We start from the raw sequence: 13856 nt of genomic DNA, 5'->3' as shown, positions 1-13856 counted from the left end.
TTTGTGTTTGTCTGCTTTTTTGTTTGTTTGTTTTTCTTCCAGATCTGTTTTGGATTAAATACTAACAGAGCAATCAAGATTTCCCCCATGCTTAAGCAGAAACCTTATAACCATCTGGTCTTGAAGATTCCTGTTAGCAGCACACTGTCAATCACCAAACACAGCTTCCAGATCTGGTTCAGTGGCAGCTTGAGGTACTGCCAACTGCTATGGACCTGGTATGGTTTTCATGGCCCTTCATTCGACACACTCAATGTGGTGTCCACCAGGACTCCCAGGCCCTTTTCTGCCAGGCTGCTTTCCAGCTGGGTGGCCCCTGGTGTGTCCTGCTGTCCTATTCCTCCCCAAGTGCAGGACCTTCTCCTTCTCCTTGTTGAACTTCATAAGGTTCCTGGCAGCACATTTTTACAACCTGTCCTGGTCACTCTGGATGGCAGCATGACCTGCTGGTGCATCAGCCACTCCTTCCAGTTCTACAGAATCAGCAAACTTGCCGAGGGTACATCATCCACATAATTTATAAAGATGTTGAACATGATTGGGCCAATATTGACCCCCTGGAATACACTGCTAATTGCTAGCCTCCAGCTGGACTCACACCAGTGACCACCACCCTCTGGGCATGGCCATTCACCCGGTTTTCAATGCACCCCACTCCCTGCTCATATACAGCAGTGGAGATTTCTTCTTTTTGTCTGCAAAACCATTGTTGTGCTTCACTGTCCTTTTATTTATTTATTTATTTATTTTTTCCTGCCTCGCTGCCTTTTGAAACTGACTTTCAAACAGTCCATATTGGCACCTGGTGAGACCTTGTTGCCACGTACAGAGGGGAGCAGGGAGAGGTGTTGTTTTTCATGATTTGCTCCGTCACCGAAGGAAACAGCAGCCTTGTAGCACAGGCTTCTTCATCGCTGTTTCATGTCCGTGCATCTGAACTTCTTGTTTTCAGATTGCTCCGGGGCTGGCTTTAACAGTGGTTGATTGAGAGGTCTCAGCACGGTTCTCGTGGAATACCCACGGAGCAGATGGAAATGTTCTCAGTGAGGCATTCATGCATATGCAATTGGTACAGAGGAAAACATCTCAGATCTCACTGCTGCTGCCAGCAGTGCTGCGTGTCAGCTGCTGGATGGACTCGTAATCGGGTACTTATTGGGCAGTGTCAGACAGCAGCACAGGTAAAAATCTCCCCAAGTCACGTAAAAATGCGATTGATGGTTCTGGTAGAAAACCTTCAAATGTTGTAAATATTGAGATGGCTTATTTTGTCACCAGGTGTTGAAATCCTGACAAAATGCTTGAGAAAAAAATAAGTATATCCTTTGATAATCAATATTTTGATCAGCTTTTACAAAAGAGTGTGATTAATAATTGCAAAGGACGTCTTCCTACTTGAGCAGGCCTTTATAATTTCTGGAATCATATGGGTAAACAAGACCACCAGCACTTTCAGAAAGAGCAGGGGTTATATGGCTGAAAATGGACACAAAGCTGTGTTATGATTAGAGGGTCATGCTTTTGGTTCCCTCATGTTAGGAGAAATGAGGCAGCGAGGAAACCAAGCAGCAAGTGCTCCCTCACCAGCTGGAAATATGCTGTGCCTGGTGCGCCTGCCCGGCATGAACACATATGGATTTATACTGGGCTGAGTGAAGTGAGGCCCTATTTTCAAAATTACAAAAAAAATTCCTTTTTATTTGTAACACAATAAACCAGCTGTCCTCTCTCATCTTCCCTTCTTAATTTATCTTTTTTTATTAATTATATTTTTAAAATCATGTTTGCCATCAGTCAAGTCCATTCTCTAACTCTCATCCTTGATCCAGACCATCCCTCCATTGACCACAAACAACCTATGGTGAAAAGTCGGGTGTTCTCAACAAGACCCCAAAGCCATAAATGTTTTGTTTTGTTAGAAATTGAGTTTTTCTGGACCTTCCACGTGCAGGCACAAGTTTCTGTAACTGCTGTCCTGCAGCCCGTGAAACGCTGAATGGCCAAGCAGAAAGGCAGCGGGCTCAGGCAGCGCTTGCATTGATTAGCTGGGCCCTGATTGATGTGTGGATGCTTTAGGATTTGTTCTCTAATGTACTTTCAGCAGCGCTAATAAAATTTCCTTTGAACAAGTGGGAACAGGTGATCACACAATTATGTGTGTCTTGTCTGTCTGGATGATTCAGCCTCATGTTGTTGTCATAGCAGCGTGTCCCCGCCGCGGGCTCTCGCGCGGAGGCAGGGCACTGTTGTGTATGTGCTGGTTGGTGATTTGCAAATAATAAACAAAACCCAGTCACCTGCTTTGTTAGGAGAGGGTTTGCTTTGTTGTTGGAATTGTAACTGCATATAAAGGTGGGAGGAAAAATGGAGCGGATTGTTAGCGCCCCTAGGATGCCCCTGGAAGGGTTTCCAAAGATAAAAACATAGCCCAGATTTGACTTCAGTTCTGGGAGCAAAAGGAAAGATCTGTTAAATTTGTTTTCAAGTCCTCTGGAGTGAGAACCTGGTTCCCTCTCCTTCCAAAGGAGTCAAAGCATGCTCTTCAGTGGTGCTGTGTCATTTCCCACCCAGCATGGCCCAAGGAGCAGGATTTGGTTATCCAGACAGCTCTGACACCTGGCTGCCTCCAGCCCCGAGCCGCAGACCCACACCTGGAGCTGAGTCTGCAGGGACACCATCATCCTGGCACCGTGTGCTGGGAGCTGAGGCTGGGTGCTGTGATGGCATCTCACATCGAGTGCTGTCACCTAATGCTGCCCTGGAACTTGGTGGATACCTGAATTTGCTCCTCGCCATCCTGAAGAGCCACATAGGTTTGAAAGGCATCACAATGCAAAGACAGCAGGGGTTTCTAGAGATCTGAAACAGCAGCGTGCCAACTCCCCGTGATAAAACATGATGTAAGAACAGAGCCTGCTGAAAAGGCACAAGGTTTCTGGCCTTAGTTATAGAAGTAGCCAAGCCTGAAAAATTTGGTGCTTCCAAAGCATTGTTTCCCATGTTTATGTAGGTGAATATTCAGTGGGGCATTAAATATCTGGAGACCTGTGGACAATAAAGAAGTCATGTCCATGGCTGGGATCCTTGCAAAACTGACTAACAGGAAGGTCCCACAGTGACCAAGGGGACATCGAAGCCCCAGCTGGGCACAGCACCGGGCTGTGGCAGTGCATGTGGAGGACTCAGGCATGTACCAGAGGCAGGTCCTCACTCAAGGTGGATCTCAGTCGGTGACTAATTCTGCTTGCTCCATACAAAGAAGACCTGAGCAGCTGCAGGTCCATTTGGGACTGATTACCAGACAGACATGTTTTGGGAATGTGTTACAAAACAGTAAAAGACAACACACTCATGCACACACAGAGCAGCTAAGGAAGAGAGTGGAGATCCTTGAAGATCCCCAAATCTGGGAGCAGTCTGAGTGTCACTAATTTCCTTTCTTTTTTTTTTTTTTTCCCCTGACAGACAGAGCCCAATACAATTCAGGTGTCTAAAAAAATTTTTGATCATGTTTTTTAAAAAAAGAAAGAAAGAGATTGAGGAAACCAGAAAATGGGATGGGATTGCACTGTGGCGCTGTGACCTCTGTGTGCCCAGAGCTCCACCATAAATTGAAAGAAAAGTGCCAATTAATCTGACGCTGAGGAAGGCACAGGCAACAAAACCATTTCATGTTCGCTCATTTCCCCCCGTGACACGCGGCGCTCTCCACCTTGCTAATTGGAGAAAGCTCGCTAACAGCTCTCTGATGTGGGTTTAATTAAATACCTTTTGAATGCCTCCGAGCTGTGGGAGAAGCTGGTGGAGCCGTTCCAAGTGTGACAGGCTGAGGGACGGCTTCTTCGGCGCTGAAAAAGTGCAGATGCTGTGGGAGCGGTGCAGGAGTCTCCGAAACAACAGCGCTAGGAACTGAAGGCTGATAAGATCTGGCTGTGGAAAGGATCTTCCACATCCCAACAGGTCTTGTAATGCTGCAGAGAAGGTGTTTGGTCATCCTGGGAGAGCTGCAGCAAAGGAAGGGCTCAGAGGGAGGGGGGACAACTCTACAGGGCATATCTGCAAGGCCAAACCCTCAGTCAAAGCCTTGGCCCTAAGACAAGATTCCCTGTTTCTTTAAACACCCACTTTCCCCTCCATCTCTCCCACATCCCAGGCTGAGCACTGCAGGAAAGAATTCACAAATAATCTAAGAGCAAGGGAAAGAGTCTATTTAGCTTATCAGAAAGGAGGTCAAGAGGTGGTTTGATTACAGTGCATAAGAGCTGTCAGCGGAGGAAAACACCAGTTTCTAAAGAGCTTTTTAATCTATCAGAGAAAGCCAGAACAAGAGCCAATGACTGAGAGATGAAGCCAGACAAATGCAAATGAGACACAGAGCACATATCTTGAGCAGAGGGGGAGATAAAGGAGAAGAGCAAACTCAAGGAGAACAGCGCTCAGCATCTCTGGGTGCCTTCAGCTCAGGGCTGGATGGCAGGCCTGAGGCAGGGAGAAGCTGGTTTGGTGCCAAGGAGGTGTTCAGGAGCCTGCGGTACACATCAAAGATGTTCTGGAGATATCCCATAGATATTCCTTCTTTCTCAATAGCAGTCCCTGAATATTCAAGTTCCTTGTTATTGCAAGGGCAGAAAAATGCTTGATGTTCGTGGTTTCTAAGCCAAAGCCATATACTGGGTGCTTGGTGGTCTGGGAGTTTGACATTGCTCCTGCCAACCAACCAGCCACATCCTGGTGAGAAAGTCCAGTGGAGTGGAAGGAGAAGCTCCACCATGGGTAGGAGTTAATGAATGGCTAATAAAGCTTAAAAAGAGATGTACCAGAAGTCCATCTCGTCATGCACCTGGGTCTGGCAGACGTGTGAGACTCTAGCAGGGATATAGGGGGGAAAAAAACATAACTCTGGAGTGATCCTTTACTCAAATTTCTTCCTCATGTCCAGCAGTTTGTGGCTGCTGGACTCCCAAATTGGAGGTTGACACACAGCCATCAACAGGCCCTGAAGGATGTGTCTCCCATGAAATTCCCAGGCTGCTTTTGGATCTATTTACACTTTTGCCTGGAGCAACAGCATTCATAATTTAATAACACAACGTGTGAAAAACTACATCTTTCCTCTCATTTCAAATCATCTGATCTTTTCACTGAGGCTCCTATTTTTTTATTTTTTTTTTTTTTTTTTTGGTGTCAGGAACACAGCATTCTTACTAATTGCCTTTTTTTTTTTTTTGTAGGAGTCAAGATTGTTCAGGCTTCTCGCCCACCCTCATGGGCAGAGCACCCTGACGGTGTCAGTCCAAAGTGGCACATTGCTCCATCAGGAGGTGTGTTAGAGCCAGGCCAAATGAACAGCCAGCTGGTCACTGCTGCAGACCAGAGGAGACACATCCTGGAGTCATCCTCCAGAGCTGGATTGCAAAGGGCAAGGAGAGTATGCACAAACAGCATGCCAGAAAATAGGGCTTACCCTGGGCTGGCTGTGAAAATTCTGTATTTCTTTTTTTTTTTCTCCTACTTCTAACCTCAATATCTCTGGACATCTGTAGCAGAAATGACACTAAGCCCAAGCAAAAGAACTTCCCAGAACTATTTTCTGTGTTTCCCATCTGAATTCCTCCCATTCAATGATGAAATAAAAGGAAAAAAAAAAGGGGGGGGTTCTAAGCCTGGATCCTCCAGCAATGTCCAGACACCTACTCTTTATTATTGTTGCCACGTTTTCTCCTTTTTCTCTGTAAAGCTATGTTGAATAAAGGAAAACTTCTAATGCATAATCCAAGCAGGCCCTTTTTGCCTCAGGGGTTATTTGCTGGTGAAACCAGTATTTAAATATTTATCACTTGAATGTGAAGGAATACCCTGGGTTGCACTGTCTGGCAAATAAGGCAGCTTATTCAGCACTGAGTTAAAGTCATCATTAAGCCTTGGAAACAATTTCATATCAGCAATGGATGGTTGCTAGCAATTGGGTAAATTGTAGCACAAATGAACCCATCTTCATCCTCCTGCGCTGCGTGGGCTGTCAAAATGAGGGTCCACAGGTGGGAGAAGTAGGCTGAACGTGGCTCACCCTGCCAAATGTTTGCCAAAGCCTGCTGAAGGCAGATATCTTGACTAAAACAACAGTAACAACAGCAAAAACACATGGAGAAAACAATTTTGATTCAGCCCACATTCTTTTTTTTTTTTTTTTTTAATATGGTTCTAAGAATAAAATAACCCAGCCTTGTACATCAATGCTTTTTCTTAAATTAAATGTTTAATCTTTTTAATTTAATTTATTTAATTTATATAATGCGAGTTCAAATAAAGTTTAACGAGTGAAAAAGAAAATAAAACATCACAGTATCTACAGGAAACATATTGCTTGACCCATGCTGGGAGCTAAATAGTTTGGGCGTGCGACAAAAGTCAATGTTTAGATTTCCAATCCCCTTCATGCTAGGAAAGATTTGTCAGCTCTTGAAAGGTATGTTGGCTGTGGCAGCTGCTTCCTGCATTTGTCTGGGTGGCGTGAACAGTCCTGCCTATCCAAGTCAGGAGGGATGTGTGGGAACTTTCCTTACTGCTCCTTGTAGCACTGCGTGTGTGTAGTTCCCATCTGAAAATTAGACCACCAATTCCCAGCCAGACCAACTAGGAGACAGTCTCGAGATGGAAGAGTTTGCAGGTTGAACACACAGACCAAAGACTGTTAGTCCTGTTTTACTGAGTGGATAATAAAGCCCAGAACCTTAAAAAGCGGGAATTAATAATTTCAGAAAGGGCTAGAGAGCGTGAACAGAAATTAAAATCAATTTTCTAAATCTGCGTGCACCTTGGAGCAGAGAAGGGATGGACACATCGGTTTGGGCCTTCCTGTGCTTACTGTCCTTGTTGAAACCTGGAAACCTGCAGGGACTTCATCTCAGCAACATGCTGGGGGTGGCAGACGGTGGGCAAAGCACCTGCGGTGGAAGCTCTGGCGTTCAGCACCCCAGGAGGGTTTTATCCCGGGCACGGTGAGGTGATGCTTTTGGTGGGTGAGGAGAGGACTTGCTCCCTGCTGAACTCTGAGAAAGATTGCAGTCTGCGGGCAGAGACAGGATGATTAAATAAACAACATATGGCACTGACGGCCCCAAAACACAGGCTCTGGGTAAAGGAATAGCCTATCTTGAATTTCCTCCCTTTCCTCAACCCAGAGAGGGTTCAAAAAAACCTGTGTCCAGCTTCAAAAGATAAAAATAATAATAATTATTATTATTCCTCTGACTTTCAGGGGCCAGCCCAGTTGGCTTCCAGCTGCTTTTAGTCCTTTCCAGAGTTTTAGGGAACAGCTGGGATTCCCCTGCCAACCGGGGAGCTGGGTGCAGCCCCCAGCCCTGGGCAGTTAACAGCGAGAGGCTTTTTGGGGCTTTTCAGTGAGCACAACATAAAGGGCTGTTGATTTTTTTTTTTTTTTTAAGGATGCTATTAGTGTTCTGGGAAGAGCCTGGGCTTATACTCATTAAGTCTGCAGTCTCCAAAGCTTTTACAGAGAGAAAAAGAGCATAACTGGCTGAAATTCTTATTGTCGTAGCAAATGATCAATGCACTTATTCGCAGAGACATCATGTCTGCGATTAATTCATAGCCAGAAAAAATAGCAGAGCACCTGCTGTGTTGCTATTACCTTATCTCTGCCTCGCTGGTTGGATCTCAGGTACGAGCAAAACTAACCCTTAATTACTTGGTTAAAGATCCATTGGCTGCCAGGGAACAAATGGAGTGACAGAGCTGCGTTTGCTGCAGCGTTTCGCTGCTCACAGCGATAACTGAATGGAAGGAAACATATCACAAAGTCCCACAAAGGCCAGCACATCAGCACGGGCAGTAGATACCAGGCTGTGCCCCAAGAAATGGCCAGGGACTAAGAAAAGGATGTGGACAGAGGGACTGCCAGCCCTGGGGAGTGAGCTTCACACACTGGTGGGGAGCTGGATTATTTCTATTCTGCTTTCAGGAGGACCTACTCTGGCCTTCCTCAGCATCCCCTTCGGATACTTCTCACCTCTTGCATTGTCATCATTGCTATTCCCTGTGTTTTAGAGAGGAGTTGATGTCTGGAGATGCTCCTGTTGTGTCTGGCACCTTCTTCAGGCATCTGTCTCTGTAACCCTGTGCACGCCGCTCTCCATCCAGGCAGCATTTCCTAACGCCCAAGCAGCAGATCAGAGGAGGCCACCCAGCACTCATCACATCTCTGGTACAGGCTAGGGACACCACAAGCACCTCACAGCCTCAGCCAAGCAAATTCAATCACAGCCCCGCCATCTGAAGCTTGGAAGTGCAAGGAGCAGGGAGGAGATACTCCAGGGAGACACAGGAAAGCTCCAATCCTCTCTCTGGTAGGACGCATCCACCAGCAAGATGCTGGGACAAACACCCCTGGGTGTCCTGTGGTTGTGCACAACCCTGGCCGTTGATGCCAGGCCTGTATCCCTTAGCCTTGCTGGTGCCATACCCAGGCATGACTTGTTCACAGGGTCACAAATTGCACAAACTGCACTCCTCCAGGTGGTGAGAGCATCCCCTCAGAGCCCAAGATCTCAGGGCTGTGCAGTGATGGAGGAGACATTGGGATGTCCTTGGCGGGGCAAGCAGACGGGCTTGTTCGTGCTGCAGGCGGACACGCTGCAGGATGGAAGCGAGGGCTTCTGAGCCACTCTCGTTAAGGACACGGGCAAATAAAAATGCAGGAGAAAATCAGCCGTGTTACATGGTGATGCTTTTAATTGCCTCAGCTAAATGGGAATTAAATGCCGGGATCTTCAAGTCCTGTTTGATGTTTAGCATCCGTGCTCTAAAAGGATGGGTTCTCCAGGCACGGCTTTGGTGTGCCCAGGGAGCGTGAAATCACTCCAGAATTGCTCAACGTGTCAGGTAATTGTCCTCCACCACCTGAAACGCTCTGGTTGCAGGCTGGGGGAGCAGCCAGCACCTCTGTTGAGATGACGGGGGCTGTTTCCACGTGCCTGGCATCGAGGCAGGTACAGGCACCGTCTCCCACCGCTGCAGAGGAGCCACAGCAAGACAGAGATTTCCTATCCGCCCTGGGCTACGCACTTTCCATTTTCTCCTTGATATGCTCAATCAAGACACATTTGAGTTGAGATTAAGGAGGATGTCAGATAGATATTTGTTCCCTTGCCAGAAAAAGGGAAAAATCACAGGCATGCATTAAAGCGTGTTCCTGCTCACAGCACACCACGTGCCACAACGGCTGCCCCAAGCTGCAAGTTTTGTTCCCTCAAACAGGGTCCGTGATAAGGTCTCACCTGCCAGTTTGGTCTGACTCGTGGCCATTTCCACCTCCTGCAGTGAAAATCTTCTACTCACCTCCAATTATAACACCACAGACTCTGCACGGCTATCGAGAACGGTGGTCGAAGGGCAGCCAAGATGCAGCCACCGCATGCAGCAAACGCTCCCAGATAAAGCAGCCCCATCCCACATGTTCCTTGCATGAATATGTTGCACACCAGTGACTGTCCTTGCTGCCTCTCCCAGTTCTGCCATGCCTTTGGAGATGAGGACTTTGGGGCTGGGGATGAGAACACATCATCTTCAAGATTCATGGATTTCTACAGTGGCACAGAGACAACCCAGAGACAACGCCTGCTCTGCTCTTTCACCCTTTCCTGATAACTTCTTGCTAACAGGAGCGGGGCTGAGATCCAGTCCCGTTCCACCCCAGGACTGTCTCCCCACAACCCGTGCAATCTCCAGAAGCCCAGACCCCCTCTGGGGACCGTGCAGCAGCTCCCATCCTTCACACCTCTCACAGCTGTCTCGTTAGCAGCATTCCTGGCTGCAATCTGCTTCGAGCTGCAGGAAATCCTGGCAGGGTGATGGGATAGCAAGGCTTGGGAATCAGCACAACCACACACCCGGCCCCTTTTCACCTACCCCACCCCTGCAGTTTGATGCTGTTGGCCTCTCCTTAGCTTTCACTCTCCAAATATTTGCTGAGAGATTAGGAGCAGCAGATCAGAAGACAGCCTGCAAGACCCGAACACGGCTTTGGGCAGCAGAAAGGAGCTGACTGCTTCAGGAGGAGGTGTTCTTCACCCAAAGGAAACAGAAAAAGTCATCTTTGCAAGCTTGGTCATTTTTGGCACAGAAGGCCAGACTCTCCTCTGGTGCAAATGGCTGGAGCTGCATTAAAACCAGTTTAGAGCTATCAAAAATATCAATTTATCATTTTTTGGGGGGTGTTTGTTTGTTTTATGGTAGGAAGACGGGAGAAGGGAGTCCACCCTCACCCCTCATGCTCCAGCTGCCTCCCTGCCAGCCCCAACCTGCTTCTTTTCATCACCCCTGTGACAAAACACCCCGATGCCTTATCCCAGCAGCGACAAAGAGCAGCCCATCATCTCCAACAAAAAACTCTGCAATTACCGAGCGGCTCTGAGCTCACCTCCTCCACTAGCTCACTTGTTTATTTTGGAGGGGTTGTAACGCACCCCGAGCCAGGGGAGCTGGTACTCATCCAGCCCACAGGAGGATCTTGGCCAGGAAATAGAAGCTGTCACCACCACCACATCCTTCCAGACAGACGTTGTGGAGATCGACGGCTCCGATAGCATACAGGGAAACTCCCAGCTGCATCTCCTGGCATCGCACCCTGCCTGCTGTCACTCGGCCTGCTCTGAGCTCAGCTCCTGCAACCAAACCCCTACCCTCCAAGAGCAAAAGGAGGGGGCCTGCACAGACACCTGCCCCAGGCTCTGTGGTCCAGCAGGGACAGGGCTGTTTTTGGAGTCAGAGAAATGCAAATAACGTGAGCAGATGTTTATTTATTTCCCCCGCTGCAGCTCAGCCACTGGAACGAGACGCCCAGCAGAGCAGTGAGGTCTCCAGGTTCTGGTGGCTTCAGATCAGGTTTTTTTTCAGGCATTTTTTTTTTTGTTTATCTGTTTTTTTCTGGAAGGGATGTTTTGGCTGGGCACAGCACAGGGTAGGTGGGAGAAACAAAACCTCCAGCTTGGATAACCTCCCCAGCCTCACGGGCTTGGCACCTGCTCTGAGCAGGAGGCCAGCACCCCAGCAGGATGGGATATCCCTGGCCTGAGCTGCTGTGGGGATGTGTGCACGGAGATCTGCTGCACCACCAGCATAAACCAGTGAGCGTTGCAGTGAACTCTGCCCCTTTACTGGGCCATGCTGGGAGCTCTCCAGCAGGAGATGTCCTAGGTACTGCGGGCTGATCCGTCACAGAGCTGGCTGGGGACACGTCCATCAGGCCTTTCCAAAAGCCCACGGAGTTTTTCTCCTTGCTTTCTTCCTCCTCTCCCTTTTATTTTTCTGCACTCTCAGGTGAGCGTGGGATATTTCAGAGAGATCTCTGCCAAACTCGGGCGCTTTGAAGGCAGCTGGTGGAGCAACCTCCAGAGACGGGGAGAAGGAGCAGGGCCGGCTGGGTGCCTTCCCAGGAGAACCGAATCAAAGCCAGAGGAGACAGCAGCACGAGCTGATCTGACTCAATCCACCAGGGGTTCCTCCCTCCCTTTGTTACCGAGCCCAGCCCCGTGGCCCTTCCCGCTTTGAAATTAGTGAAACCTTTGCTAAAGTTCAGATTATGTTCCTGGGTTGCCAGTGGAGATGGCCTGCAGCAAAGCCCTGCGTTTTATCTTTAATTACCAGCGGGAGTTTTACATTCTTGCAGAAACCGAGCTGACAGAAAAAAGCCAGCATCTGTGGTCCCTGCTGTGGAGCTGAGCACCTGCTCAGGGGAAGGCTGGTAATAGGAAGAGAGGGGTCAGCAGAAGATGATCTTCTCAGCCCTCCTGTACAGACTGCATCGCTGATGTGTTTGCTTAGCCAGAAGGAAATCCCTTCCACAAACCCATGGCACTGCTGAGTAAAAGAAGGCACAGAAAATTAACAAAGTGGGAGCATCAATTCTTTGTCCATCACCAGTAAGAGTCTCCTGAGGACTACACAGGAGGAGGAAAACATTCTCTCTCCAATGCCCTGGGAGACAAAGCTGTGTTTCCAGCACCGTTATCCAACTCCTGGCCAAGGGTTTCCATCCCCTGCACGTTGTCCTGTGCTGGAAGTGGTGCACAGGTTGCTGTACTGGCATGTGTAGGGGCAGGAAGGCAGAGCGGCACGGGCTGAGCTGGTCACGGTACAAGGGGCTGGGGCAGGGCAGTGTATCTGGGAATTGTTTCCTACCCGTTTGTTTTTCTTGCTGTTCTTGACAAACCACACACAGGTCTACGTGTGTTCCTCGGGTTCGAGGTCACCTTGTGTTCAGCCGAGCACAATAAAACCTTAAGGGAATGGGGCGCAGCAAAAGAGCTGGGTGGCTTTGAGCCCGAAGGAGCAACGGGCCTGGAAATATCACAGCTACCAGAGGTCAGAGAGCCCTACAACTGCTATCTTTGCAGGTGGCTTCCTAAGACACCCCGCTCCTGCAGTGCAGAGATCTTGGGATCGCCTCTGAGCTGCTGGTGACAGCTAAGGAGGGGTGAGAGCCTGTGCGATGCCATTCCCACCCCGGCCAGCCCGGTCAATTAAAAAACAAAGGCAGAGGTGCTTGGTCCGGGTCTGCTGGCCCTATTAAACTCATTATCTCCCCCCAACCAACAGAAAGAGGGCAACTGTTCACGTAAGACGCAGCTAATAATATCTGAGTACAGGACATTGCTGCTAAATTATAGGGAGGGCTCGGGAAGGGAAATTAGTGTCATTTGCAAGCCCAATAATAGGGGCTGCGCAGCATGAATGCCGATGCAGGAGGAGGGTGCGTGGCTTATGCAACCGTCCCCATCCTCCTCCGGCAGGGCACAGCCACCTCCTGCCCCCGGCAGCTCTGCCAGCACCCATGGGACCGCGGTACCCATGGCCAGGGGGTGCAGGATGCCAGCTCCGTCCTCTGAGTTATTCCTTGACCTTGGGGACCCTCCAGCAGGTGATTAGGAAATGCCCCCTTCCCCTGACGCACAGGTGAAGCCGTGATTACACTAATCAGCTGCTCATTAGTGTTACTCAGCTCAGGCTGATCCTACACCAACCGTGGGCACCACTGTGCTCCTCCTCTGCCTCCCTCAGCATCCCAGAGTCCCTCCAGCCCATCAGGCTCTGGCTCAAAGGTTTCCTCACACAGCAGCCACCCTGGCTTTAGAGAGATGCAATTAAGATGAAACCCATTTATTGGAAGCAGCTCCGCGCCCAGCGCTGCTCCGATGTCACCTTTGATCACTGAGCCCATCCCAGCACATGGATTTGCAGGGATGATTCCTGTCGTTTCCTCCCTTTTACCCTCACTTAAGGCCAGGGAGGTCACATAGGTGATGCTGGAGTTGGACTCCTGGCTGCAGGGACCCCTGCACCAGCACATCCAAATTAAAGGCACCAAATTTGCCCTGGTGTGGGGAAATCACTGCTGGGGGAGGCTGGGCCATCTCCCCCACCTACAAGTCAGACCTTCCTACCCCACCACTTCAGCACCAGCCCAGTTTTAAGCCCCCAGGATGTGTACAGGTGCTGCTGGATCAGAGCCCTCCTGCTCTCATCAGCTCCCCCCAATCTGACTGCCAGGCACCGAAACCCCAGCTCTCTCCTCCGCTGCCTGCATTCATCAGGTTGCATTTTCTGAGATGAGAGGTTTTTCCTACTTGTCAGCGCTTCCACCCACGCACACGGCTCCCTCCTGAACTCTGTCTCGCTGCCTCCAACCCTCCCTGTTTTTTTTTGGAAATGGAGAGCAGATCCACGTGCATCCCCCTACCCCCCCAGGGAGATGCAAAGCCACTTACAAGGCTCCCTGGGTGGAGAGGCTTCTTCCCCTGGTCCCTAACTCCAGCCTGTTTTGATCTCCAGGAGAGATG

Source organism: Aythya marila, assembly GCF_965140915.1.
Source record: "Aythya marila genome assembly, chromosome: 8".
NCBI classification, from domain to species: domain Eukaryota; kingdom Metazoa; phylum Chordata; class Aves; order Anseriformes; family Anatidae; genus Aythya; species Aythya marila.
This window is presented reverse-complemented; position numbering follows the sequence as displayed.